The sequence below is a fragment of the Lathamus discolor genome, chromosome 1, assembly GCF_037157495.1.
Source record: "Lathamus discolor isolate bLatDis1 chromosome 1, bLatDis1.hap1, whole genome shotgun sequence".
In the NCBI taxonomy this organism is placed as follows: Eukaryota; Metazoa; Chordata; class Aves; order Psittaciformes; family Psittacidae; genus Lathamus; species Lathamus discolor.
In genome coordinates, this window is record NC_088884.1 from 29,885,713 (window position 1) to 29,913,068 (window position 27,356).

General features: G+C 42.3%; 1 protein-coding gene and 1 long non-coding RNA gene across 7 annotated transcripts in view; one reads left to right on the plus strand and one right to left on the minus strand.

The window, feature by feature from the left end:
• The window catches only part of KMT2E (lysine methyltransferase 2E (inactive)), a 59,155-nt gene extending 52,925 nt beyond the window's left edge, over nt 1-6,230 (minus strand). For 3 of the 6 annotated variants that reach the window (XM_065666294.1, XM_065666310.1, XM_065666304.1), the window contains exon 1: nt 5,746-6,203. The gene's annotated coding sequence lies outside the window, so the exon portion shown is untranslated. Of the gene's footprint in view, nt 1-5,745 lie in introns of all 6 variants that reach the window. The other 3 variants (XR_010609898.1, XM_065666315.1, XM_065666325.1) reach the window with 3 other exon arrangements.
• A 161-nt stretch (nt 6,231-6,391) lies between these two features.
• Nucleotides 6,392-7,448, plus strand: LOC136007921 (uncharacterized). The gene is made up of 2 exons (XR_010609907.1): nt 6,392-6,618; nt 6,864-7,448. It is a non-coding gene; the product is annotated as an uncharacterized LOC136007921 (long non-coding RNA).
• The last annotated feature ends 19,908 nt before the right edge of the window (nt 7,449-27,356 follow it).

Below are 27,356 nucleotides of genomic sequence, written 5' to 3' on the forward strand. Positions count from 1 at the left end.
GAGACAGGAGAATGAACATAATAAACAACACCAACTCTACAATAATTCATAAAAATGCTGCATAATATTGCATAATATTAAATAAGATCCCCATGACCCTTCTACCCTAACCAAAATGTAGCTATATTACTCACGAAAGCACCTCACGGAGGAGCATTATAGCTAGTAAAATAACTACTGTATTGTTTATCAGTTATATATATAAGTATCCACATTTCTTTCTTAGTTCTAGAAACTGGTTTAGAAACCAAGCAAGAAGTGTAATCTCTCAATACCTTCCCCAAAAAAGCTATAAATAAGTTTCTGTAATTCTCAGGTCTTTGCTTTCAGTTTAAGCAGAACCTACTAAAGAAACATTCCTCATTTGAAAAGTTGTCTTAAACCAATAGTTAAGACAGGATTAACTGTCTAGACCTGGAATGTTATCTGTCTTGTGATACAGTTTTTAACACAGCCCCATTATAACCATACTAATTAGGAGTCAGCTCATTTTGTCCACACAAGGCAAGTTAAAAGCATCACCCACTGCTAACGAAAAAAAGCATCTTTAGACCTAGTCAAGTTAGAAGAGTTTAGAGTAACAAACACCACACCAAATTAAATATTCAGAACTCTTCAGGGTAAAAGATACAAACCTACCATCCTGTATACATTTAAAATTCTCACTTCGTAAATACTGGATACTAATCTCATTACTTTCTATGACTGATGAAATAATGAACAATGGACAACAGATTACAGGCCCTTACTCTTAAGTTGTAATATAAAGTACAACAGTGTCATTAAAATCTAGTCTTATCACCCTGTCTTTGAACTTGATGGCAATTTCTTTTTGAGATAAAGGTATAAAAGTGAATGATTACCCAGACTATGATGGCATAAAACACAACACAAAACACAACACATGAGAATCAAATAAAAAGCTTCTTTAAACCTGAGCCTGCACTATGACATTTCAACATCTACACCTACTGAAAACGTTTACTTAAAACTAAATTCTAAAACTAGGATCAACATTATTTTGTCATTTCCATACTTAGCCTGATTTGCAGAACTGGTCCCTTGCAAAGCTCATCTAAGTTTTACAATAGTGTATCTCCATCTAAGCAGCGTATGAACTATCACACGGAAGGAGACATAGCACTCTTCCAATAAAATACATAAAACTAGCATGGACATTTTACTTGCACAGGATACAATCTCTGTGCTACTTCAATATATTCTTCATTTGTACTTCTGAAACACGTAATTTGAGTGGGCACTGTGATTTACCATAGTTCTTGCCAAATATTTTCATTTTAAAAATAAAAAGAACACTTAAGTCAGACACATTAAAAAAATACTCTATACAACAGAATTTTCTTCAAAGGCTTACAGATAACCTGAATTGTTAAAATTTTCAATCAACCAGCAAAGCTTCAAATCTTGCCTGTCTCATTAATACCACAATAAGATTTGCAAGAGGAAATAAAAATAACTTCAGTATCTCCTAGCAAGTACATAAAACCTTGACAAGGTTTCTTTTACATAACTTGTTTGTTATGCCTTAAAGGTAGCAATAGGTTTGTCTCTGAAAACAACTATAGCAGGTTTTTTGTAGTAGGAAGGTCATGAGCAGAATTTTGGCTCCTCAAAGATTAATTAACTTATAAGTGTGATTCTTTGGTTAGGAAGAAAATGTGAAAGCCAGTGTGGCTAGAAATATTCATCTTGCACCATTCAAAAACCCACTATGATTAGTATTTTAACTGATCCAGAACTTGGAAAAAAATAAAAACTTGGGGCTTGGTTTTGGTTTTTCTTTTCTCTGTTAATCCACATTTTACATATGCTGGAACTTTTTTTTCTCCCCAGAGATGCCTTAAGTTTCATTCACAGCAATAAATCAAAACTACTATTTGCACAGTGGAAACATTTAAACACTGCACCTGTTCCAAAAACACTGTCCAACAAAATTTTACTTTTGAGAGATTCACAAATGCTCATTTGTATGGAAGTCACAAGTCCAATACATACATGGACTTCTTTAGCATTTCTCCAGAAGTCTGAATTGAGTTTTATTCTATATCTTCACTAATCTACCCCCTCCCACGCAATTTTGTTAGAATGTTATACAAAACCAACAAAATACTTTCATTAAACCTTCACTTACTATTATTTGTTTAGAACAATGCCACAATTCTACAATTACATACACAACTCCTTAACTAAGCCCCACAAATGATCTTTCCTAAAATGAGTATTAGCATGCACACAAAATTAGACTGCCCTTAAATGTGAGATCAGGACTAGAGACATCACACCTTTCAGTGCGATGCCAATTTCTGTACTCCTGTTGCTCTCCAATGGAATATTAACAATTGGGTGTGCTGAAAATGTACCAAAGATATGAGGCAATGCAACTTCTAAAAGTAATCTGAATTGTAAAGCTAAGAAAAACTTTCCCTAGGTATAGTCTAAAAAGACAGTATTATTTCTCCCTCTATTTCCCAGATGGCAAAAAAGCTCACCCAAAAGGCTAAGCGACAGTTAAGCAGATTTTTCCTTCAGATATGAAAAGCTTAAAGATACATAAGTGGTTTCAGTACTGCAGCCTGTATTACTGCATTTGTAACACCGTGTTTGTAAGCCAGAAATGTCTGTCTTTCCTCTTTCAAGATGTCTGTATTAGGGGTTTTTTTGGGGGGGCGTACTTTATTTTTTATGAATATACTTTAACATATCAACATCCATGGAGTTTAAAAAAAAAGTAGAATTTCCTTTGTAACATTGTCTCCTTAAAACAATCACAGATCTGTTTCTACAAATGGAGAAACTGAGTCACAAAGGCAAAATGACTCACTAAAACTCATACAGGAAAACCCTGGAAGATCTCAAAATTCCCAAGAGGTTCTTAGTGCATAAATTTGTGATCTGTAAGGTAAGCAGTAAAACTTGTGTACAAGGATTTAAATCTTTGGGTTTATTTCACCACCTCCCCCCTCCCTACCTCACAAACACTTTTTGTAAACTGTACAAACTTATTTTAATCTTGATCTTGAGTTAAATGTCTGACTGAGAACACGACTGAGGCCATGAATTTGGACTGCAGAACTGTGTAGCCCTCTAAATCATGTTTAAAAAGAGTTATTCACAAGAACGGGAACTTTAAACCTAGGGAGAGGAAAGAAACAGGCAAAAGGTTTCCAAAAAGGCCCACACATATGCTGTTTAGAATGCTATTAATGTACTTTTTAATAAACAGAGTAAACATGGTTTATTAAAAACATAAAATCTATACAAACAAGGGAGGTATGATGGGAGCATACATTACTAGACTTAATGCATCACTTGGTCATTGAAATTGCTCAGTCTTTGGCCTCAAAACACATGAAAGGCATGCATTAACAACACTCTAAAAGTCTTACTATCTTACTGTTCAACTCCAGGTATAGCTTAAACCACACATCAGTGCTTCCAAACGATATCTAAATTAAAATTCTTTAGAGATTGAAGGCAGCTTTGCCATTTCAATACCTCACTTTTGATTGTTTAAATCCAGAAGGTTCCAAAGCTATACCAGAATAGAAATTTGTACCTCATTAAACCAAGGACAAGATTTTTAAAAAGTGCACACAAAAAAAAGTAATTTTTTTGTTGTTTTTGTTGCTTAGAACATCCAGTTTGCAGCCCCTATAGTTTGTATCGGAGTACACTACACCAACTACCAAATAATAAATCCTTGTGACCTCCCCTCCCCCCACTCAAACATATTTATAGTGGTGATACTAAAAGGTTCATATTTCATTTAGGAAAAAAAAGTAGAGGTTAGGAACAGCACTTTCCTTCAGTATTTGTATGTTTATTACCACATATGTGATTTACACAGCAATATACAAAATAAATGGAAGGGGAAATAAGCGTAATACCAAGATTACATGGTGGCAGAAAAAATTCCGCGTCTTAATAAAGTAACAGGTTATCATCTCACACGGATTATTCCTGCAAGTATAAAGTTCTTTTAGTATTCTTGGACTATCGATACATGGAATTACTACCCTGATGGCCAGTAAAGGTATTTCCTGGAAGGTGAATGACATTCACAAATGTGATTCCACAAAGAATTTAGCTGAGTGTTTCAGTGATCTTAATCCAGTAGTTACTTAGATAAATATTAACGACATGAAAGCATAACAGGATGGACAAATGTATGGTATCCATCACAAACACAGGAGCTTTTCCAAATTGTTAAACCGACATACATACTACCTTACAGCAACCTATACACACCCCTCAAAGAAGCTGCTTCAGTCTGTTGCCTCTTCCCACCCCCCCTTTTCCCCGACAAGAGTGGTCTCGTTCACTTGCCTTTCACACACATAACCAATAAAATTAATCAGCTGGAACACAGCATTTTTAAATCGCAGTAAAGTCAAGAGACATTTTGTACATTATTTGAACGGAACGGTCTTTTCATTTAAACATAATAAGACTCTAATATGCTGCAGACAAACGCACTGCATGGGGTGTGGAGGACCCGAGCTGATTAGATTACCACAACATCAGCCTGAGGCCGCCATTTTTAGAATCTCTAAAGGACAAAAGAGGGAAATTAAAAATATTGCTCCACATTTTTTGTAAAGTAACTTTAAAAGTATAGCGACGATAGCCAATTAATCATGCATTAGAAGTACAGCCACGGATATCTCTTTTCTCTGATCTGAGCCCTGAATAACAAAAACCTTTCATTATTATTCCTTTAAGGTACTGTAAATAAACAGGCTAAAACATTCCTATATCCAGATGCAGTACTAAACTTCTGCTTTTAACGACACGTAGTCTGTACCATTTTAGGGACCTTAGGGCTTTTAGCCACCGCACATTCCCCAATGGCTGAGCATGGGGGAATACAGGACCTTTATAATCAGGCTATATTATGTTTCTCTACCCTATTTAGTACTACACAGTGAACCGTTTGTTTCCCCTGCCCTATGTCTGCAGCAATAGTGTCTACCCCACCAATATCTGTCTCTTTAGGAAAGAGACTAAAATGAGCCACCCAAAGAACGCGAACGCTGGCTGCAGAAACTGAAGAGAGGAAGGGATGCACCAATATAACTACTTACACCCTCAAGAAAGGGGGTGGAGAGAGTGATCCCCTTTTAAATTGGCACAGAAACTCTTGAGGACTGCTTTCCGTTCGTCCAGGTTACACCACGAGAGGAGATATTAGCAGGGAGGGAGGAAAGGAGGCGGGGGTGTGGAAGGCAGAGAGATTAGGCCTATAATGAGCCATTTTAGTACCACAAAGCAAAAAAAAAAAAAAAAATACAGGATGGAGGAAAAGGTTTCCCATAAGCTTCAGCAGAACTCAATACGCAGTCCCAATAACACACAAACCCAGTCTGAGAACCACCAGTTTAAGGAAGCGTACGTTGTCACATAATAGCCTCTTCTGGCTCCTTTTCCAATCATAATGCATAAATCTGGCGTAACTGCCAAAAAATTCTCCTCAGCTCCTCCAGTTACAGTAACCCGCCATATTCACAAGATATAGCGACAGCCTGCCATTTTTTAACCAAACCCCACAAAAGAAGAAACAAATTCAAGACAACTTAAGCAGAATTTAAACATATTTCAGGGTGGGAAGGAGTTATACTCGCACCGAGGTTAATGATACGTTCCCGTCGCATTTCACTCCCTTTTTGCCACCCCCCTCCCCAAAGCACCCACAACAGAATATGCTGGTAATAACCGAAGACTCACCTGTAATGGTCACAGGCCAGGCAGCAGGACCTCTCAGCTGAGCCCCTTCTCTATCCCAACCAAAACAATGCAACAGCCCCAATGCGGATGTCCCTATCCTAGGTAGGACTGAACCCTCAGCAGGCTCTAGTAAAAGAAAGAAAAAGAAAAGAAAGGAAAGAGGAGACCCCCCCTCCCCCCGAACCTAGCTCAATGCGTAGAACCCTACGGGGACCAGCTCGGAAGCGCCTTTGCCTTGGGACCTGTGTACAAACCCCGCTGCCGCCGCTGCTCCCGTGTCTCCCTCCTTTCAGCCTCCTACGCTCCCTTCTATGTCACTGCCTCTCTCTGGGAAAATGGCGTCCGCTCTCCCCTCCCTCCCCCTGCACGGGGCTCACCGGCCCCGCCTGGCAGGGGCAGGGTTACCAAGGCGAAGCCAAATCGCCGCCATTTTGCTTATGGGCTTGGAGAGCAGCCTGTGCCCGCCGAGCCCTCAGTGTCCATTTTGCAACCGCGCTTTGCATGTTACGCTAGGCGGCCCGAACAGTCTGGGCGCGGCCGAGACACCAGACTGCGGCAGGGGCTGGGCAGGGGGGCTGTGAGGAGGGAAGCAGGGCAGGAGAGGAGGGGCGGCTGCAGCTGGGGCTGGTGCCGGGGGCGATCCGCAGCCCCGGAGGCGCAGACGGCGGGGGAGGGGCGCGGGCTCTGTCCCAGGCTGTTTTGGGACCGAACGAGGGCGGGAGAACGTCTGACTCAGAACTGCGCGCTCTGAGGCACAAACGCCAGAGCTCCCTCCTCGCCTGCTCCCCCTCCCCACCTCCGGCTTCCTCCTCACGACCGTCGTTGCTCTCAGCGTACCAATCCTTCACGAGTCTCAACCTGAGGAGTAACAAAGTACGCGAAAAGCCGGGCAGACCCGCCGGATCTCACACAGGCAGAGGAACTTGCTTGAGGGGCGGAGAAGAGGGGGGCGAGAAAGGGGATGGAGCGGGAGGTTTGACTGAGGTTTTGACTGAATTTCTCCTGTCAGACACTTTAGGCTGAGAATTTTCCCCGTAGTGCTTAAGGCTTGCATATAAGGCAAGCGAGAGCTGCTTAAAGTGGGACAGCACTAGCTGAAGGCGTTTTCGTTTCTGCAGGGGACGAGAGGAGCAGTGAACGAGCCCTGTTTCCCCTTCAGGGAACGGGACTCGGGGAGCAGGTATGGTCTGCTTTCATCCGGACCAGCGGGAGCTGGCGAGGCGAGAAGCTCGCCTCAGCGTTTCCGCACAGACGCAGCCTCCGCCGTTTGTACCGAGCTCCCCTTTCCACCAGCTCCCGTTCTGCCCGCACGCCGCCCTGCCTGGCTTCAGCCCCTCCAGCGACATGGCTGATTGAGGGAGGGGAGGCGGCGGCTGGGGTTTCGTTCGACGCCCACCAGGGGCTGAGCGAGCCTCCTTCAGTGCGCAAACTCGGGGCACCAGATAAAAGCTGGGCTGGCAGCTCTTACTGTGCCTCGATGGAGCCGCCACAATCGGGTGACTGGAGAAGCAATTAGCAGCGCCATAGACTAGCATCCCCCCACACCTTGGGCAGAGAGAGTTTGGGGCTCTAAACAGCTGCTGCTACGGCAGGAGGGAGCCGAGGTGAAGGGATCTGCTAGCTGGTTGGACGCACAGGCGGCGGCTGTAACGGGGCATTGAGTCTGAGGGAGGAGGGGGGCGATTAAACGTCTTGTGATCATGGCGGAGTCTATGGGTATTTTTTCCTGTCTTAACTCTTCTGTGCGTGTGTCTCTTTGTTTCTTTCTCTCTCTCCTTAGGGCGCTTTGGCTGGGGCTGCTCGCTCGGGTTCTGCCTGTTGTTGCGCGAAATGGCGGCTGGCGTCTTGGTGGGTTTGGTTGTCGGTTTTTTTGTGTAGGGTTTTTTTTTTAACCTCCTTCTCCTCCTCTTCCCCTCCCCCCACTCGTGCCTTGGCTGCGGCTCCGCAGCGAACCGCGGCGGGGGCGAGGCAGGAGCGGGGAGGGAGCTGCGCGGGAGCCAATAGCCAGGCCGGCCGGGCTAGCCCGGCGTGTCCCGATTGGCTGGCGCTGACATCATCCTGCAGCAGGGGCAGCCGCAGCTGGGCAGGGTCGGGGAGCTGCCGGGGGAGGCTGGTGCAAAGGGAGAAAACGGGCGCCATGATCCCAGCGCGAGGGAGGACTTCGCGGGCGGGGGATCCCCGGCGAGCCGGTGCACGGGAAAGCGGGACTGGGCCTTGGTTTCTCCTTCCCGAACAGTGGCGGGGCTATGAGGAGAGGAGCGGGGGAAGAGCGAGCGAGGAGCAGCTGGCGCCTGCTTTTGTAACTGCGTCAGTACAAGATGGCGCAGGGTCTCCCTGGAGAGGGAAGGGAGTTGCACGTCCGCCGAAGGTCATGTGACCGCGTTGCATTCCTTTGGGGTTTGGCTGCGAACCAAGCTGGCTGAGGCGGCTGCTGCGGCCCGGGAGAGTCCGCGCTGCCCTTCCCGCCGCGGTGGTTCCCGTCTCCCTTCCCCCATTAACCTTATGCACGAGGGTGTAGCTGCCGCTGAGGAAGGTTCTCGCTTCTCTCTTTACTCTCCACCCATCTCCAGGGTGTAGCTGCTCTCGGGTGAAGCTTTCCATTCCGCCCCCTCTGCGTAAGGCTTTACCCACTGCAAGGGAGAGTTCCCCATCGGCACCTCATCGCTCCGCCCGAGTGTGCGTGGCTGGGCCGATCGGGTGCGCTAGCGCTAATGTCGTCGCTCACTTTGTGAACCAGACCACTTTATCTGTAAGTTAGGTTCCCCGGAATCGTAGCGTTCTTCTTACTGAGTAACTTGCCGAAAGAGTCGTTTGAAGACATGTTTAAATGACCTCATTAAAACAGCTGAGGAAAACGTACAGGCAGTGCGGAGTTGTTCTTGTGATGAAGGTCGTCATGTTTCTGGTGTTGCTTTGCTGGGGGTACAGGGTGGGGGCCTGAGGGAAAGTCTGCTAGCACTTAATGACTGTATTCCATTTGAACAGAGCTTCGTTATGGAGGAATAGATCGGTATTCTTGTATTTGTGTCATGTTGGAGTCTGTTGTAGGAGTTGAGAAGCTTTTCTGTGGGGTACCGTGGTGTGTGTGTTGCAAGGTTAGGCCGCCGATGGCCTGCATCTGTAACACAGGAGTTTTCAAGTATGTACTTACTACAAATGAAAACTACCGTGTGTGAATATTGTGCAGGTGCCCCATGTCTGGCTTCATGAAGTTCATAGGAAAATGAACTTGTCACACAGGTCTGGGCAGGCTTGGAAGCTTGGCAAATAAATTTTCTGGGTTTTAATGTCAGTACTCTGGCAGGGGGTGGGAAATAAAAAATGTATGTTTTCCAGTCTTAAAGCTTTTTTTCTTTAAGGACTGTAACTCGTGATGTTACTGTTTGGGTGGGGTTCTTTTGTGATCACAGCAATTTGGTTCTGGTTCCCATATTTTGTTCTTGTTTGACAGGGTGTAAATTTAGACTGCATCTAACCTATTGAGCAAGTTAACAGTTAAAATTGCTGATGCTTTGGGAGTGATAGTTTATTCTATTTAGAAATATTTCACAGCACTTTTTCTGCTCTTGGTCCACAGATAGATGTGTTTTGGGATGGGTTTTGGTTTGTGGGTTTGGTTTTTTTTGCCTTTTTTTTTTTTTCAGTTTTTTTCCTTTTTTCTTTTCCACATTAGTAACCTGGTGGGGGACGAAGCTTGGCTATTTGGTGAATGTGTTGTGTGAGAACTGCTGGAATGAAAGTAACTGAGTATGACTAATATAGAAGATTCCTGTATAATAGATGCTCCTTAATATGTGTTACATAAGTAATGTGAGGCGGAGCCTGGTTACATAAGAACTGGCTGGGGACTTGGAGCTGCTGTAAGTAGTCCATATTGGCTGCAGATAGAGCCTGCGGGGTAGTTGTGTGTTGGAGGGGAGGGGACAACAACAGGATTGGTAATGTCTAATAGTGCTACATTTCTCCTTTGTAGGTTATATAAAGGATAGCAGGAAAGAAACCGAAGAGACAGTAATTAAGAATGACACAGTGTGAACCTCTCAAGTTTGGTTTCTCATTTGTGCTGAGCTTTTAGGATTTAAGCTCTGCTTGCTAGAACAACCACACCACACCCCCTCCCACCCCTGTTTTTGGGGGGTTTTGGGTTTTTGAGTGTCAGGTGGTGGCTGTCAGCTGAGCATTGCACCAACCAATGTTCAGTGCATGCTATTACAAAGAGCAGGATTCTTGAGTCCTACAGCTTGTGAAGGTTTCTGGTTTGTTTTTGTTCGTGGGTTTTTGTTGTTTGTTTTTTTTTAAGGCTTACTGGAAATGGTGTGAGGAGGCAGTTGGTTTGTTGACCAAACATTTAAGTGACTGGATTAGTGATTCTTCTTGTGTAGGCATAATGTGACATAAGGTAAATACTCCCTTTGTGATGGAAGCTTCCAGAGAGGCTTTCAGTGTACAATGATTCTTCTGATACAGAATGCATTTGTTTGGGACCTGGTATTGTGAATGATTCCTTGCATGTGTGTTAAATGAAGAACATTAATTTGAACTGAACATAAGGAAAAAATACACTTCTATTGTATTAGTACTTGGCATTTAGCATGCATTCCATAATTATGAAATAGGAAGTAGTTGCCTACCTCACTGTAAGGGAGCAGTTTCAATGCTTATGTTATGGAGTAGTTTATATAGAATACCTGGAAATCAAAAGCTTAATTATGGCAGCTAAAGCTTTAATTCTTAAAGCATTGTTTTAGGTAGCTGATGTTACTTCTTGATTTTCAAGCAGAACCTGCTATTAAACTACTTTAAAAGTTCTCTGTAACTGGTAGCTTATAGTAGCAGTACTTGAAGTGTCTGTGATTTTATGAAGCTATAGAAATGAAGGCAAGTTTTAATGAGCTCATAATATTTTCTTGTTTCAAGGTGGTTTTATTAGCTATTCTCAGGGAAGCAGTATTATTTTCAAAGAAGCAGTAGCTCCAACAGTGTTGCAGTGCAGTCTCAAAACAGTGTCTGACACATTCTGAGTTACTTTAGCTGCAGGAGAAAAGTAAAAAACTAATGTGTGTACTACTTTGGGATGGGCAAGGGGATTTTCCCGAAGGCAGTCTGATGCAGATGGTGTCTTAATCTGGAAGATGAGGGGAAGAAAAGGAGCCATAGGAGAAACAGAGTAGAAACAGACATGCAGCTTGCATTTATGGTAGTCCGGTAAGAAGAGAGAGAGAAAACAATTTCTACTGAACTACAGTTGTTTCCTTTTTAATAAGGATATTTCAATTGGCTGGATGTTCTCCAGCACTCGGACTTGTGGTTCTAACTTGCCTTGATTGTCTTGTGCTTGTATGTGGTCTGTGTGTTTGCTGAGACCTGTTATTTAAACACTGTTGTTTACCTTTTGCCTTACAAAGGGACTGACAGGAGTTCAAGGGTATTTAGGGGAGAAAGGAGAGAGATACTAGCAGTGTAATAGATCTGAGTATGCATTAATGCCATACTTGAAACAGTTGAAGTGGTGCTCATACTGAAAGATGATCCTGCACCTCTTCCCAGCTGTTCATTCTTGCTTCTGCACCACCCTTTTTGATGGTGATCACGTGGGAAGTAGAATAATAGATACAGCATAAGCCTAAGTCTAGTGGATGGGTTTCTAATGTGAATATTCATTGTGTGGCTTCACAAACACTCCCACTTGAATAGAAATAGGGAGAGGCAGCTGTGGGGAGAGTGGAGGTGTGCAGGTTTTAACTGTTAGTGAAATTACGTGTGGGGTTTTTTATCAGTGGAGTTGCAGTTCTGAAGGAATTTTGAGAGGCCACTCTTAAAGGCATGTGGCTAGTGCCACCAGTACAACTGCTTAAAGAGTCAAACATGCTTAAAAACCCAAAAGCTAAAACTTTAAAAGTAAGGCACTGCTAGATTGACCCACAGTTGTAGGTGGTGGTATCATTTTGGATTCACTGAAATGATAGCCTACAAAAGTGAAATGCTATTTCCTTTCAACTGTAGCCTAGTTAAGTGTTCACAGGATTTTGGACTTCTGGAGCTTATTTTGTTGGAACAGGATAAAACTTTGAATAGTCTTGCTTCTTCCAAAAGCAGCTGATCATCTAACAGATTGTGTATACAGTGAAGAGTTACTCTTGCTGGACAAGGTCTGAGCTAATCTTAAAAGCAAAAAGGAACCCCAAGTGATACCTGTGTGTTGCAGTGGTCTCTAGTCAAATGAGCATGCATTATCTGCATGTAATAGAGCAGGTCCAGTGGCTGCAGGCTGCTCAGTTTGTCCATATGGATGTGACAGGACTGTGTACAAGGCCTGAACAGCAGTAAGACAGGGTGGGAATTTCCTTCAGGTTTTGTGTTATAATGGCTTTTCTGAAAAGGCTGAGGCTAGTAAGGTTTTTTTTCTCTGTAAGGAAAACAAGTTATTGGCTGGTTCTAAAATTCTTAACAGTTGAATTCCTCACTTAAAGGAGCAAGTTTAAAGCTGTTGCGTGGCCTGCTAATCCCAGGATTAGTGGGAGTTTGTACCTAGTCCTGCTCACTGGTATGACCTTTGGGTATTGAAGTGAGGCAGTGGTCTGTTCTCCTAGCATGACCTTGTTACTTGGAGTATTTCTGACAAACTTCTGGTTGCTTTGGAGAGCAGTATTAAGCTCTTCGTAGTTACTTTTATAAGTGAGGTAGTGCTCTGACCTGATCATAATGTACTGCTAGCCCCGAAGCCCTGTCAATAATAGTTCTTTGACGAAGATGGTGTAAATAGCCAGCAGTTGAATGGTTCCTCAGTCACTGTTAAGATGCAGGCAGTGTAAGCTCAATAGTGGTTTTTGAGGATCTATAGGAGGAAGATGGGGGAAAATACTGCCATTTTCTGAGAGTTGGGCTGTGCCAGAGTCAGGAAGTTATTTGAAGTGGGGCCTCCAGTGTCCCAGAACTGCTGGAGGAAGCAAGTGTTTGTGCTGCTTGGAAACCATGCAAAACTTAGCTGCTATGTTTGTGTGGTTATTAAGTACTGGACAATAAAGGTTCCTTATCTCTGCTGAAACTTCTTACTGTGACTTCTCTGGAGGGAGCTTTTTAGTAGGGGTAGGGACAGCAAACAAATTTCCTGTGCTTCTGTGGTCAAGTGTGGAAGCACTGTCTGCTAGCTTATTAATGTTGCACGGGCATTCAGTAGTTCTTACTCAGAAGTACAGCTTGAGTACAGTAGTATTCCATGTCTCTTCAAAGGTTTAGCTTTTGAAAACTGCTGTAGTCCTACTCTCTGTGGCCTGTTACAACTCAGTTGGAGTAGTACAGCTGTCTGGCAGCAGAATGGCACACTCAAATGAGTAGCTTTCTGACATTGAGGACCACTGGCTATAGGAATGCATTTGTTTCCTGTGAACTTTAGTAGGTTAGCAACTAATGAAGCTTTGTATTAGTGAACCTCAATTCTTGGTATCTGTTCTTCAGAAATTAGTATGTGCCTTTCTGCCCAGTTATTACCATATTTGATAGCTGTTTGATCTGTGTTAGTGCAAGTGTTGTATACTAACCAAACACAGGTCCAGAGCTACCTTGTGTGGCAGATCTGGTGTGTATGTCAGAACTAGTGGGGAGGGCGCAAGAAGAATTATGCTGAAGAACTATTTGGAAAACAAGCATTAGCATCTAATTCTTGTGCTTAACTACCTCTTGCCTCCCATGTTCCTGCTTTTCCGTATTTGTTTTAAGATGTAAAAAAATTTAAGTGAATTTAATTCAAGGATTTAAGTGAAGTTAAGTTTAGGTTTTATGTGTTTTGTCTGGGTTTTCTTTTTGTGTTTTGTTGTTTTGTGTTTCTGTTTGGGATGGTTTTTTAGTGGTTTTTTGTTTGGTTTTATGTTAGGTTTTCTGTTTTGGGGGGGGTGTGTTGGGGTTTTTTTTTTGTTGGGGTTTTTCTTTTTTTTTTTTTTTTTCAAGAAAACCTGAAGGTGCAGTGCTGAGCTGTTTTATTAGTGCAGTTAAAGTAGACCCTTCAAGAGATTTTAAGTGAGACTAGCTGGTGATGAGATTGAGATGGTAATTTAGCCTAAGAGGTCTCTTACCAGCTTAATTCCCTGGTAAGTGTTAAACTGTGGAGTGATTGTGCTGCTTCATTTTGGGCAGCAGGGTGTGTCTCGACGTTGTCAGGCTGATGATAGATTGTTGGATGTAGTTTTATCTGCTGAGACAGGGGAAGCTGTGTCAGATTCCATCCAGAAGAACTATGGGCCTTCTAATTAAATAAACTTTATAAGAGCATGTTAATGACATTGTCACAAATACCCCGGTGTAGAAGACTTCTCTTTACAAAACAAAACTATTGCTTTTATCAGGGTGGTGCTACACTTTGGATTCATCTTCAGAGCTGCTCTCCATTACCCCAGCATTCATACAGTGGAGCGAGCTCAGAAGCTTATATAAAGGCATGCTGGGCAGTTGTCAGCTTCTATTTTTAAACTTGTTTCTGAGAAACACTTCTGCCTCCTATCTCTGCACAAGTATAGGAAAAGCTATACTTCATGCAGGAGCCATGGTGTCTGGGCTCAGATAACAGCAATTTGTGAACTTGAATTACTCTCTCTTCAGAGATAGTAGTGCAGAATCTGCATGGGCTTCTGTTGAGGAGGGGAAATCATGTAAACTAGGAAATAGTGGCAGTGGGCTATAGAATCTTTGGTTGTAAGTAAAGAAGTAAGTCTTTGGTGCACGAGAGACTAGCCAGATTTTTTAATGGGAATCCTGATGGCTGGTGTCAAAGCACCTGTTTTGCAATACTTGATGGAATACAACAAGAGATGAGCTGGAACACTTTAAATAGTATCTCTGCTGGTGATTCTTAAACATAGAATCATAGAATCAACTAGGTTGGAAAAGACCTTTAAGAACACCAAGTCCAGCCGTTTCCCCAGGAAACATAGTGGCTTTACTTAATGGTGTGCTACTGATTTGCAGTGACCTTTACTCTATGTGATACTGCTGTATGCCACCTTTACACCATTTTCTAATGTCAGTGGAAATTAAAAAATGCAGCTGGGTTCTGTAAATGTCTGTGCAAGTAGGGCTAGTATTTTAAGGTTTTTCGTCCTTGTATCCAAAATCATCTACTTCAGACTAGGTCAGGAATAGAAATGTGGGTGTTAACATACTCTTGCTATGGTAGGGAGGGAATTCCAAAATTGAAGGATCACTTTAGAGAATATATAATGTAGTTTGGGGCAAAAATAATACCAAGGAAGCATTCAGACTTGGTTTTGTTTGTCTTTTAAAACTGGCAGGCAGGGATGTTTCAAACTGGGCTAGAAATTATGAAGAGGAAAAAAATCATGCTGCTTTAAGATGAATTATACATTGCAAAATGAACATTAAGAGCTCTGCGTGTCTTACAGCTCTTTCAAAAGACTCCTCAAACATTGCAGTTGCTGGTGTAGACCTAGTTGTTAGGAGGGACTCATTATTTCAAAGCAAAGCCTGCACCACTACTAAGAGTTGGCAGTGCAAGGTCTTTGGTTTGGTGAGGGTTTTTTTTTTGGGGGGTGGTGTTTGGTTGGTTTGGTTTTCTTGCTTTTTGTTTTTCCAGAACAGGCAAGCTGCTTCTCCACGATTTCCAACAAATTGTGTGCTGCAGATATTACTGGCCTTGGAGGTATGGTTGTTTGCTGAGTTGGTTTGTCTTGTTTCAGGGGTATGACTACTTAATATTTCTGTTCATGTTTAAGTAAATAGGAGTACTTAACAGGTAGCAAGGGGAAGAGCAGCATCTGAATTCTGTCTTGTAGACCAAGTATTAGTGCTTATATGAAGGAGGAAAACTTGCCATTAGACCTGTTGTAGCCTTATCCTACAGCTAGCAAAACAAGGTAATCTGTTTGAAGTGTATGATGCCTTCCACACTTTATTGTCTATTTCCTTAAAACATGCCCTTTAATTTTGATAACGCAGCACATGTTCTAGAACTGTTTCCTCATTTGAAACAAAGCAGCCACCCTCAACTCACATGCTTCTGTAACCTAGCAAGAATATTCATACTTGGGTCTCTTCTGTTCAGTTTAATGGCTCTGTCTTACCTAACCTGATCCATACTACAGGCTTATGTTTCAGATTTCTCTTATGACTAAGCCTCACATCCTTTCACTGTATTTTGTAAATAGTATATCACGAGTAAGCAGAGATTTAGCTGTCTACATATGCTTCTTCTAGATGGAATTGACTTGCTGGAAGATACTTGTGCGTGTCTGTAGATGCTGCATAAAGCTTGTATTATCCCTCTTTCTGTAGACAGCCTATGTATTTAACAGGAAGTGTCTTGCTTTGGGTGCTGCTTTTTGCTTGGATAATGTTGAGCAACAATTATGTACTGATTGCACTCAGTACAAGTAAACTCTGCATCCTGTTTAGAATAGGATGTACATATTAACAAGTGTAAAACATCTGTTGCATCTTCCTAGAAATAGCATGTTGCAGTCTTAAGGTATTCCAGCTTCACTGCTGTTCAGAAGCCATTCCATATTCCAAATGTGAAGCCTTTAAAGGCTGTCTGAAGTGACAGTGTAAAATAGGTGGTGGGTTTGTTGTTTTTTACATGGTGCAAGAATGAGTATTGTTTCAGATCTACTACTCTTTACCCTTCTGCGTTATCAGTGCTCACTATAGTAATAGACCATCAAAGAGAAAAAATAAACTGAACTGGTTGTCCAAAAAAGACAGAAAAAGCCTGAATTCAGTACATCATCATTAGAACTTGTGAGCCTAACTGCAGCTTAAGGGTGGACTGTAAGAAGGAAACCTGACTGAAACCTGTTTGTTTCAGGAAATAGATTATGTTGGAAACATGTTATGTTGCAAAATAGGCGGGGCTAACCTGTAGTTCTCAAATAGCTTGCAACTTTTAAGTAGCTCAGAGCTATGTCTAGAGTAGGTCATAGATATGATGAAAATGGAGGCATTGTATGCAGTTGCAGAATTCTGAACAACCGGTTTGGAGGGTATCTTCTGCATGTGAATAGCATTCCTATTTCAAGCAGTTGCGCTGCATCCTACATCACATGTTTGCTCACTGTTGTGCAACAGGAAAGCCTGGCTTTCTGTCCATTCATCTTATGGAGCTCGTGGAGGGAAACACAGATTGGACTTGTATTTAACTACAACTTCCTTCCTGTTGGGAACTCATGTCTGAACCATTACAGATTTCTGGCCATGTGCTATACTTTGGTTTCCTGCCCATCTGTGAAATTTGAGTAGCTTTGGAGTCAGGGTGGAGAAGGGTGACTGGGAGCCATCTTTCTGTGGGATTAGAAACTCATTCCATGATTGTCTCCTCCCCTAGCTTTCTGAATGGGTGTGACTAGGCGTACTATGGTACATGACAGTCAGTTGATAGTATGTATTAAACCAAAAATACAGCATATAAGACTATTTCGGCTTTTTTATTCTCAAACTTAAGGACTGTTACTTTCAAAACTCCAGATAATTTTGCTGTATCTGAATAACACCCTGTATTATTTCTAAATGTCAAAAGAAAATTATCTGGGATGGAGGTTATCTCAAAGAACCTTCCACCTGCCTACCAGACCTCTCTAAAATGAGCTTGTAGGTTTCCTCTGCAATAAATAGAGAGTGTGAAGTACATAAGGAAGCCATAGAAACCAGCTGAAGAATGAGGAAGATTGCTCAAGAATGAGCAGCATGGAAAAGAAAGGTGCTTATCTTTAATTAGGCCTGCTTTTTACTTTAACCCTGCTCTGAAATTAGATGTGTGCCCAGTCTCCTTTCGTAGCTTTCTGAAAGAGAAGGTCTAACTACCAAATCAGTAGCCTTTTTAAAGGCAGGAGAACTGGAATGATGAAGCCTGTAAGCATACCTCTAAAGTCTCGCAAATGCGCTGACTGCATTGCGTAGTCAATCTCTTGGTTTTTGCAACTCAGTTACTAGAATTTTGGCTTCCATGTTTATAGATGGAGGTAGAAGGACTGTGATTTAGTGCAGTCTGATTTTTATATGTAAAATCTGCTGGCTGTAATTTTTTTTGACTTTCATGTAATGCATGTGATTCTTCTAGCTATTTACTCATGCTGTTTGTATTACCTTCAGGTTTTCTCCAAAACATTCTACCCAACTTAAATACAGAGATGCTTGTTTTCTAATGTGAAAGAGAAACTCTGCTAAACCTGCTAATTTTTCATGACAGAGCAAGAGGTGCTTAAAGGGCCAAAGCTAGTGCTTGAGTGCACAAGTCAGAATAGTCCTGTAGCTTTTAGTTGCTGCTTAGCTGACTTCTGAGATACTGGCAGGAAAAAGAAGCTATAGTTTAAAAACATAGCTGGCAATAGGCTCCTGTCTACCCTCAGAGAGGTAAACTTTCCTGCCGCAATCTCCTGATCTGTTTGAATAACGATAAAAAGATACTGGTAAAATCCAAGAGTTCTGTGACTGTTTGCCCAGAGTGTACATATTTCAGGCGTTACTGAGTGCTTGTGTGGCTGTGGCTTCAATGTTGCAGCATTACTGCCTCAGTTATTTTTAGGGTTGGGGAGCAGGGAGCATGCTTGTTTCTTGTCTTCCTGTCCCCCCCCAAAATCTCGGGTATGAGATGAGGGGAAGAAAAGGAGCAGTCCTAAGCTAGTTTGTCATACCCAATTGATAGTGTCAGTACATTTCTTGGCCCACTTCGTGTAAGGGTAGTACAGCCTCTACAGTTACAATACATTTGTTTGACAGTATTCTATGTTTTGAAAAAACACAAGGTCATCATAGCTCTCAAGTGAAATGAGAATTCAGCTTGCTTGTTACTTTTACATGGATAGTCCCCAAAGTACATGTGATTAAATCTCATAACTAGAATTACTCCTTCTCCAGTTGCTGTCATGGGAACTTTGATGCTGTGCACAGACATGACTAATGAGAAATCAGGCAAACAGAATACTTTAGTGCCTCTTAGTCATTATAACATGAATATATTTAGTTAATAACCATTAATGTCTTCACATCAGCTGCTACTTCTCTTATCCGTAATGACAAATTACTCCTACTTACAGGTTTTGGTACATATCCACACTATAAAGCAAAGGAATATAACTTGGCAACAGTACATGTCTAGTTTGAGCTATGCCAAACTGCTTCCACTTAATAAGTAAAATTGCCCCCAAAACCCTATAAAACAAAAGACACCAAACCAACAAAAACCCTCAACTAAATTGCTACCTTGAACCATCAAGGTATAAAAAAAATCCGTAGCGGTGCCTTAGATTTTCTGCTAAGGGAGAAATATAAGAAATACATAGGAGCCTGGTTACTGGTACTGTAAAAATTGTTTAAGAGAACAGTTTTTTGGGTTTTTTTGTTTTGTTGTTTTTTTTTTCGTTTGTTGCATGAGTTTATTGGCAGTTGCACACAGGTGTTAAATTTGTGAGGAAGAGCATCTGGGGCTGTTGTGTGAATCTTGCTATATTTGCAGTACACCTACCCTTAGTATAAATAATGCTTCTTCCTGACAGAATCAGTCTGCAGTAATCCACTAGCAGTATAAAGCTTATTGGCAGTGTGAGGTGTGTGCAGAACAGGCCTAGAATCACTCAGCAAGAAGCAGATAAATGCTAGCTTTGGCATGCAGAAGTGTCCCCATGTGTAGAGCAAAGATAGAAACAACAGGCTTGTCCTAGCATGTTCCTCTAGCAGCTACACAGGAATGTCACTAGTGTGTAGAACTTTCCCTCCAGTCTTCTATTTTCCACTTTACTTAGGAATGATGGTTGTGGGACATTTGTTTGCAGCTTGGTCTGGGGATTTGTTTTATTTAAAGTTAGGATTTTAGAAAAGTGACCAGATCTCAGCTGGTTACTGTGGTTCTTCCTGCTGAAGCAGAAATTTTATACTTGTTTTGTCTGCTGGGAAAACTTGCTGTGTAGGAACTGATGGAGAAACACGGTTTGAAGAATCTTGAACTCTGGAGAAAAACCGAGCTTCTGCTTACAGAAGGACTTGCAACCTCTTGCATCGCTACTTAGGCACAGACAGTAAAACCCTGATCTCCTGATGTCTGACTCACAGTGGTTGTTAAAGACATAGCAGTATGATCACTTGACTAGTGAGAAAGTTAAGCAATTCCATTTGCTCTCAAGTATATTTTTAATTTGCAGATGAAAATCAAGAATTTTGCTATTAGTTAAACATTTTAATTGGTTATTCTACAGGCTTGTTTATGCAGTCTGCTTTGCAGTTCTGTCTGAGGAATTCTGATTCCTTACAGTAATTCAATACAAAATATTTAATAAACTAACAACTGGGTGAACACTTCGGTAGTCTGACATTAGTAAAACTACCCCTACCACAAGACAAAAAGTCACCATTTGTTACTAAGCCGTTTAGAAACAGTGACTAAAGCAGTGAATCATATTAAGGACAGGAGCTTAACTCACACTATGTTGCCTGCAAACAGTAGGGTCTGCTAACTGCACACAAGTACTTTGCGAGTATTATAAGGTGCAATGTAAGCAGGCTGGTAGCACCATCTGTTGTTCTTCATATGTTTCTAGTTTCCCAAAGTGCCAGTGGTAAAGTTGGTGGTGGTAAAATTGGGGGTGCAGGAGGTTCATGCTCCAGTTCTTGGGTTTATGCTTTAGAGTGAAGCCTCCTGTTGCTTGTTTGAGAACTGCCAGAAAGCTTGTCCAGGTTCTGATCCTTTCATGGGAAAAGACTGTAAGTAGTGGGTCAGGTTTTGGTGGGTGTGGTTTAAGAAGCTTATGGTTTCAAAATGAGCCTTTCACAATTCCTGATGCTGGTCTGATTATACATACCTCAGACGTGTGAAACCTGTGATTTAGGCAGGTATAATGTGGCCTGTTCACATGTGCCTCTTAGAGGCTGAGAGTAACATTAGCTAGCTCTGTAAGACTCTGGTAAATTCTTCATATAATGGTCACTCTTGACTGCTCTGAGTGTATGAGCATCTATTACTCTTTAATTGTTTCTAATTACACTAATATCTGAGCAGAAAGGAAGAAGAAACCACTTGGTTAAACCTTTTGTTGTTGAAAGATCAGTAATAACAGGAAGCAAGTGGTAGATTTATGTATGGCACAAGGCTTAAGGGGGTGCATTAAGATGAAATTAAGGACTTAAAGAATGAAGGCAGCACTGAGAGTGAGGGTGGGAATTGATAAGACAATTGGATATTAAGCAGAAAAGTGTGGTGAGCTAATCTAAGGGCAAGAGAAGGACCTGTGGTGAAGAGAGCTGTCTTTAGCAACAGTGAAGGAAAAGAAAGCCTTACATGAGGACCTACTGAAACTTAATGGCTAATGATGCTGCTGTCAGGAAGTCAATGCAGAAGTCTGCTGGATTTGGAAGCATGGGATTGACAAAAACTGCTTGGCTTAGGCACTACAAGAGTCATGGAGGTGTTGTGGCTAGCTGGAAGAAAGAGTAACTAGTTGAGTAGTAACCCAAAAAAGTAAAAAGTACTTAACAATAGGGCCATGTTGATGGTGACTGAATGAGTTGAACTCAGTGTTGGAATGCTGGCAGCTTCTTAATGATCCCTAACTAGGAAGTGGTATATCAGGGTCTGTTGTGAGTATGAGAGGTGATGGTGGCTTGAGGTGTTATCTCTAGTTGCTCTTCACCACTCCCGAGTTCTTGTTCTGACACCAGAGCATAGTGCTTCATCACCTCAGCTGTGTATGTCATTTGTGAGAGCGTGCTGTGAACAGGAGATTGATCTGCTGAATAAGGAGATTGCTTTCTCCCATGCCTGAATTTTTTTTTGAGCTGGGGCTTAGCATGGATCTAAGATTCATCAGAATGGAGGAGGAGCTATGTTACGATGTGAAAGAGCCCTCCCAGGCCTGAATTGTTGCAGAAACACTTCCTCCTCTTTTTTTCATTTCTGTTTAAACTCTGTACATGGATTTTCGGAGTATATCAGTGCCTTATTTTAGGGGCATGGGTAACCGGAAACTAGTAACTGGTATCCATGGAAAATTTGGCTTGAGGAATTCTGTTACATAGGAAGTCTAAGGCAGAAATAGGGGGAAAAGTCTCATTAAAGGCATGTTCAGTATTACCATGAGATGCTTTTAGCTGAAATCTTTTTAGTTTGTCACAATTGAACAAAACTGTTCCTGCAGGAAATGGAGTACAGATATTTTACTGATCATGTGACAAGAAATAAATTGGGGAACAATGTACAGCCTGTAATGACAAGTTTTACGAAATGGGGGGTCCAGTGGCTCAGGCAGTCTGTTCTGACATTCCTCAACTTTCCCCTGCTTGATTTCATAATGTTACAAAGCATAACAGATGAGTAGAACTGGATTTTCTGTGAGTGTTTCTTGTAAGCATCGAACATTTTTCACTTTCATTTCATGGACTAAAGCCATTCAATTAAAAGAATGAGTTTAATGACAGAGTGAATTTTACCTTCATAGACCTTTCTTTCCCACCCTCCCCCTTGCCTTTGCATGGTAACTCCAGCACGTCATGAGTTACTAGTAATGCTGGCAGAGACGAATGTTTACAACTGTTTTTTGAATACAGGCTTCAGTCTTCTCTAGCAAATTAAAACCAGATGGGAACTGAAGGGAGCAGAATGGAATTGAATTCTGTTTGGTGGCTTGTGATGTTAATAAAATGCTTTGGGTATTTTCGTTGTTATTTTGCCCAGAAAATGGCTTGTACCTTCCTCCTATCCTGTTACTGTAATGTGCAGTCTTCTTTCAGTATGCTGGGGTAACTGCTGTAAGCCTTCATTGAGATATGTTGCTTCATTTTTACTACAGTGGTAGACTATGGTATATGCATATTACATTGATCTTTTCATATATTTATATATTTTTTTTTTAACTAGAAGGATCAAAACCGTGTAAATACAGCAGGAAAAGCTGGTGTGGGTTTTCTTGGCTTTTTTTCTTCTGCTGTTCTTGTGCACTGGTGGAGGCAAAATGCAGTTGTTTTGCAGCATTTAACAAGTCTTCTTTTCTCCCTTAAACTACCCTAGTTGAAAGTACACTGAAGGAACACTTGGTGTAATTTTAAGAGGGAGACAGGCTCAGTCACATAAAATGCAAGTGGTTCTAGGATCTGTATTGCAAACAGGGTAAGGATGCATGTTAATGCTGTGCTTTTTACGCTGGTTAGTGCCATCTCAGAGGAAAAGTTTCAACATGTTGAATCACAGACACGTTGCTTCCTGCTGGTGTTTGGGATTTCCGTGCAGCTCTCCTGTTCATAGCTGCAGGAGCTGGTTTTGTGTAGTGTGTGTGTTCAGGCAGGAACTTGCTGGGGATGAAGACAGAAGCCAAACAGCTCTGCACAGTATGTAATAATTTCTGACTCAAATTGTGTGGTAATTGTCAAAATATCATAGGGTGTGGTAGGAACTGCTGTGTCTAATGTTGCTGAGGAGTTACCCCTTTATAATTTGCCTAAATGAATATCATGTGTTAATCTCAACATGAAAGTGGGGGAAGATTTCTTGATGTTTTCTAGCAATTTAAAACCTGACAGTGTACAAAGATGCCAGCATGGTGGAGTATTTAGGGTGGGTTTTTATCCCCAGTTGTTCAATCTTAACATCCATTCTTTCTGATTTCCCACAGAAGACAAACAAACAAAAAAAAGCTACTTACAGAATAGTTTGAGTTGGAAGGGAGCTTAAAGATCATCTAGTCCTGTACCCCCTGCCAGAGGCAGGGATACCTTCCACTAGACCAAGTTGCTCCAGGCTCCTTCCAGCCTGGCCTTGAGCACTGCCAGGGATGGGGCAGCCACAGCCCCTTTGGGAAACTTGTTCTAGTGCCTCACCACCCTCAAAGTAGGAACAACTTAAATCTTATTTAAGTCTTCTCTCTTTCATCTTGAGGCCATTCCCCTTTGTCCTGTCCCTATATGCTTTTGTAAAAAGTCCCTCTCTAGATTTCCTGTAGGCCTCTTGAGGTACTGAAAGGCTGTTCTGAGGTCTGCCTGGAGCCTTCTCCAAGCTGAACAACCCTATGTCTCTCAGCCTGTGTCCATAGCAGAGGTGCTTCAGGCCTCTGATCGTATTTAAGGCCTCCTCTGTATGTGTTCCAACAGCACCTTGTCTCTTTTGAGTTGGGGGCCCTGGAGCTGGATGCAGTACTGCAGGTAGGGTCTCAAAAAGAGCAGAGTAGAGGGGCAGGATCACCTGCCTCTACCTTACGGTCACATTCCTTTTGATGTAGTCCAGTATAAGGTTGGCTTTTTGGGCTGTGACACACAATGCTGGGTCATGTTGAGCTAGTACCAGTACCCCCAAGTCCTTCTCTTAGGGCTGCTCTCAGTTCAGTCTGTACCCAGCCTGTATTCGTGTTTGGGATTGCCCTGATCCCCTTGCACTCGGCCTTGTTGAGCTTCATGAGGTTGCACTGGCCCACTAATAAGGTGTGTCCAGGTCCCTCTGGATGAAATCCGTTCCCTCCGGTGTGTCAGCCATACACAGCTTGGTGTCGTGAGCAGACTTGTTGAGGGTGCACTCAGTCCCACTGTCCATACTGTGGAAGAAAAAGCTGTAGCTTCAAAAAGATTATCTCTGCAAACTGTGAGCACTGGAAATAGATAAAGCTTCAAATTACTGTCTAGTTTTTCTGGGAATTAAAAAAAATGTAACCCAGGAAGTTAAAGTAGTAAATTGAGTATTTTTAAATACATACCTGCTTCATGTAGCTGTTTGCTTTCTAGAAGTATATCTAGTAGTTTGTTACAGGACCGAATTTCAATGTCAAATACAAGACTTGTGGGTTTAGTACGAACACAAACTTCGAGAGAATTTATATGAACTTCTTCGGTATTCTTGATAAACCAGGTCTTGCAGCTTCAAGAGGCAAACAGGAAAGGGGAGTAGTCAAATTTTCAGGCAGATAACTCAAACTAAGTCTTTAACAGGAAGAGCAGAACCAGTACTTGTTCCTTTTCTTGGTGATCACTTCAGTCTTGCACTTCTGTCATGCAATGACATGATTTCCAATGCTGAGAAATACTACTGTGCTGTTTACTGGGAAGCATATTCCTCTGAGACCGAAGTTCAAGCCGCAGTCTAAAGACCTTAGTGCCTTTATTATGCCATCTTTCCAATACAGCACAGCCATTTGTTATGGAAATATTTCTGCAGTGGAAGCTCTTCTTTTATTTCAAGCAGTCTATTAGATAAATGGGAATGCTTTTGAAATAAATACAGAATGGCTTGCTTAAGCTTTCCGAATGTGGAATAGTGTGAAAAACAGTGTTACTCCTGTATGCTTTCCCCCCCCCCCCCAGATTCTACTTCAGATATGCTGGGTGTTTTACCCTGCAGTGCCAGAGAGATCTGGAGGAAGCTGTTTCTCTGCCATGTTTTAACCTTTGCTGTACTTGGTCCAGTCCTTGTATAGAAACCAGTTTCTTGTGATGGATTGTCTTCTGGTGCTGCTTGGAGGAAGGAGAAAGAATTGGTCTTAGTGTGGAGTGTCTGAAATAAGTGACTTCAAAGGGCTGCTTGAATTTGTTAAATCTAGTGTCTTAGAGCATCTAGAAAAGCTTACTTCATAGGATGATCTGAATATGTTTCACTAAGTCCTTCCCAACACATTCCATGAAAATATTTCCAGTGCTTTGTGAGTTTTCATCCAGGACACGGGCTAGCAACTAAAGCGCTACCAGAGATGCAACTCCTGATTTTAAGTGGAGCTTCCATCCCTAAATACAGTTCTTGCTGGAATAAAAAAGGCTATGTATTTTATTTAGATAAGGTCCATGTACCTCATTTGAGATAATAAGGTTTTTTCCCCATAATTTTTTTAATGAAAATTTTCCCTAAGGGTGATGACAGCCATGTAAACTAATGCTAGACTCTGTGTGTGTGTGTGACTGTTTGTTGAAGGAAGAGTGTGTTTTCAGAGTGTGGTTTTTGGACTTCCAGACAGATTACACAAGCTCAAGAAGGCCCACCCCACATCCTGTGTAGAAACCAGCTCACAGAAATGTCCATTGTTCTTCAGGATTATAAGTCACTGTATTTTCTACCTTTTTTTTTTTTTTCCCCCAGAAGACTGTATGGAAAATAAAAATGCAAAGGAATCACAGCAGCTTAACAAGTGCTTGGTCCTGCCAGGTACTGAGGTCTCTGCTGTTACTGAAATGGAGGGGGGGGATTAAAACATTTGGCTCCCTGGCTAGAGAGCAAAGGTTTTGTGTTGGTAAAAATAGCTGAGAGCATTTTGTTAGTTATGCGAATCAACTGATAATTGATGTCCTTGAAACCTGAAAGTTGTTTCTATGCAGCCATGCCAGTGTTTACTGTCTTCTGGCGGGGAGGGGAGATGGGAAGTTAAAGGGTGAATTTTCCTTGACATTGCTTCACCTTTGTTCAGTCTTGACTGGGAAAAGAGAGAATGGGATATTTGGATTTAGTACCCCACCAAAGAGATAGTGTGGCTAGTGTTTCTGAGTCTCTACCCATAGCTGAGTGGTGTGCTATTCCATCTGCAACTTCATGGAGCTATCCCTAAAGAAGGAGCTGTCAAGCCAGAGATGGTGCACCTTGTTCATTCTGCCTTTCTCTTCTTAATCTGTTTCACCCACATTATCATCTTGGACTTTATTTGCAACATCATGCATTTCTTGCTAGAGTTCACTAGCCTTCTATGAGGAAGTGACTAGGTGGAGGGATGATGGTAGAGCGGTAGATGTAGTTTTTCTTGATTTCAGTAAGGCATTTGATACTGTCTCCCACAGCATCCTCATAGATAAGCTAAAGAAGTGTGGGCTTGACGATCAAGTAGTGAGGTGGATCGAGAACTGGTTGAAAGGAAGAAGGCAGAGAGTTGTGGTCAATGGCGCAGAATCTAGCTGGAGGTCTGTGACTAGTGGAGTTCCTCAGGGGTCGGTGCTGGGACCGGTGCTGTTTAATATTTTCATCAATGACCTGGATGAGGGAACTGAGTGCACCCTCAGCAAGTTCGCTGATGACACAAAACTGGGAGGAGTGGCTGACACACCAGAGGACTGTGCTGCCATTCAGCGAGACCTGGACAGGCTGGAGAGTTGGGCGGGGAGAAACTTGATGAAATTTAACAAGGGCAAGTGTAGAGTCTTGCATCTGGGGAAGAACAACCCCATGTACCAGTACAGGTTGGGGGGTGACCTGCTGGAAAGTAGCGAAGGGGAAAGGGACCTGGGGGTCCTGGTGGATAGGAGGATGACCATGAGCCAGCAATGTGCTCTTGTGGCCAAGAAGGCAAATGGCATCTTAGGGTGCATTAGAAAGGGAGTGGTTAGTAGGTCAAGAGAGGTTCTCCTCCCCCTCTACTCAGCCTTTGTGAGGCCGCATCTGGAATATTGCGTCCAGTTCTGGGCCCCTCTGTTCAAGAAGGAGAGGGAATTGCTTGAAGGAGTCCAGCGCAGAGCCACAAAGATGATTAATGGAGTGGAACATCTCCCTTATGAGGAGAGGCTGAGGGAGCTGGGTCTCTTTAGCTTGGAGAAAGAGGAGACTGAGGGGTGACCTCATCAATGTTTACAAATATGTGAAGGGTAGGTGTCAGGATGATGGAGCTAGGCTTTTTTCAGTGATATCCAGTGATAGGACAAGGGGCAATGGGTGTAAACTGGAGCATAGG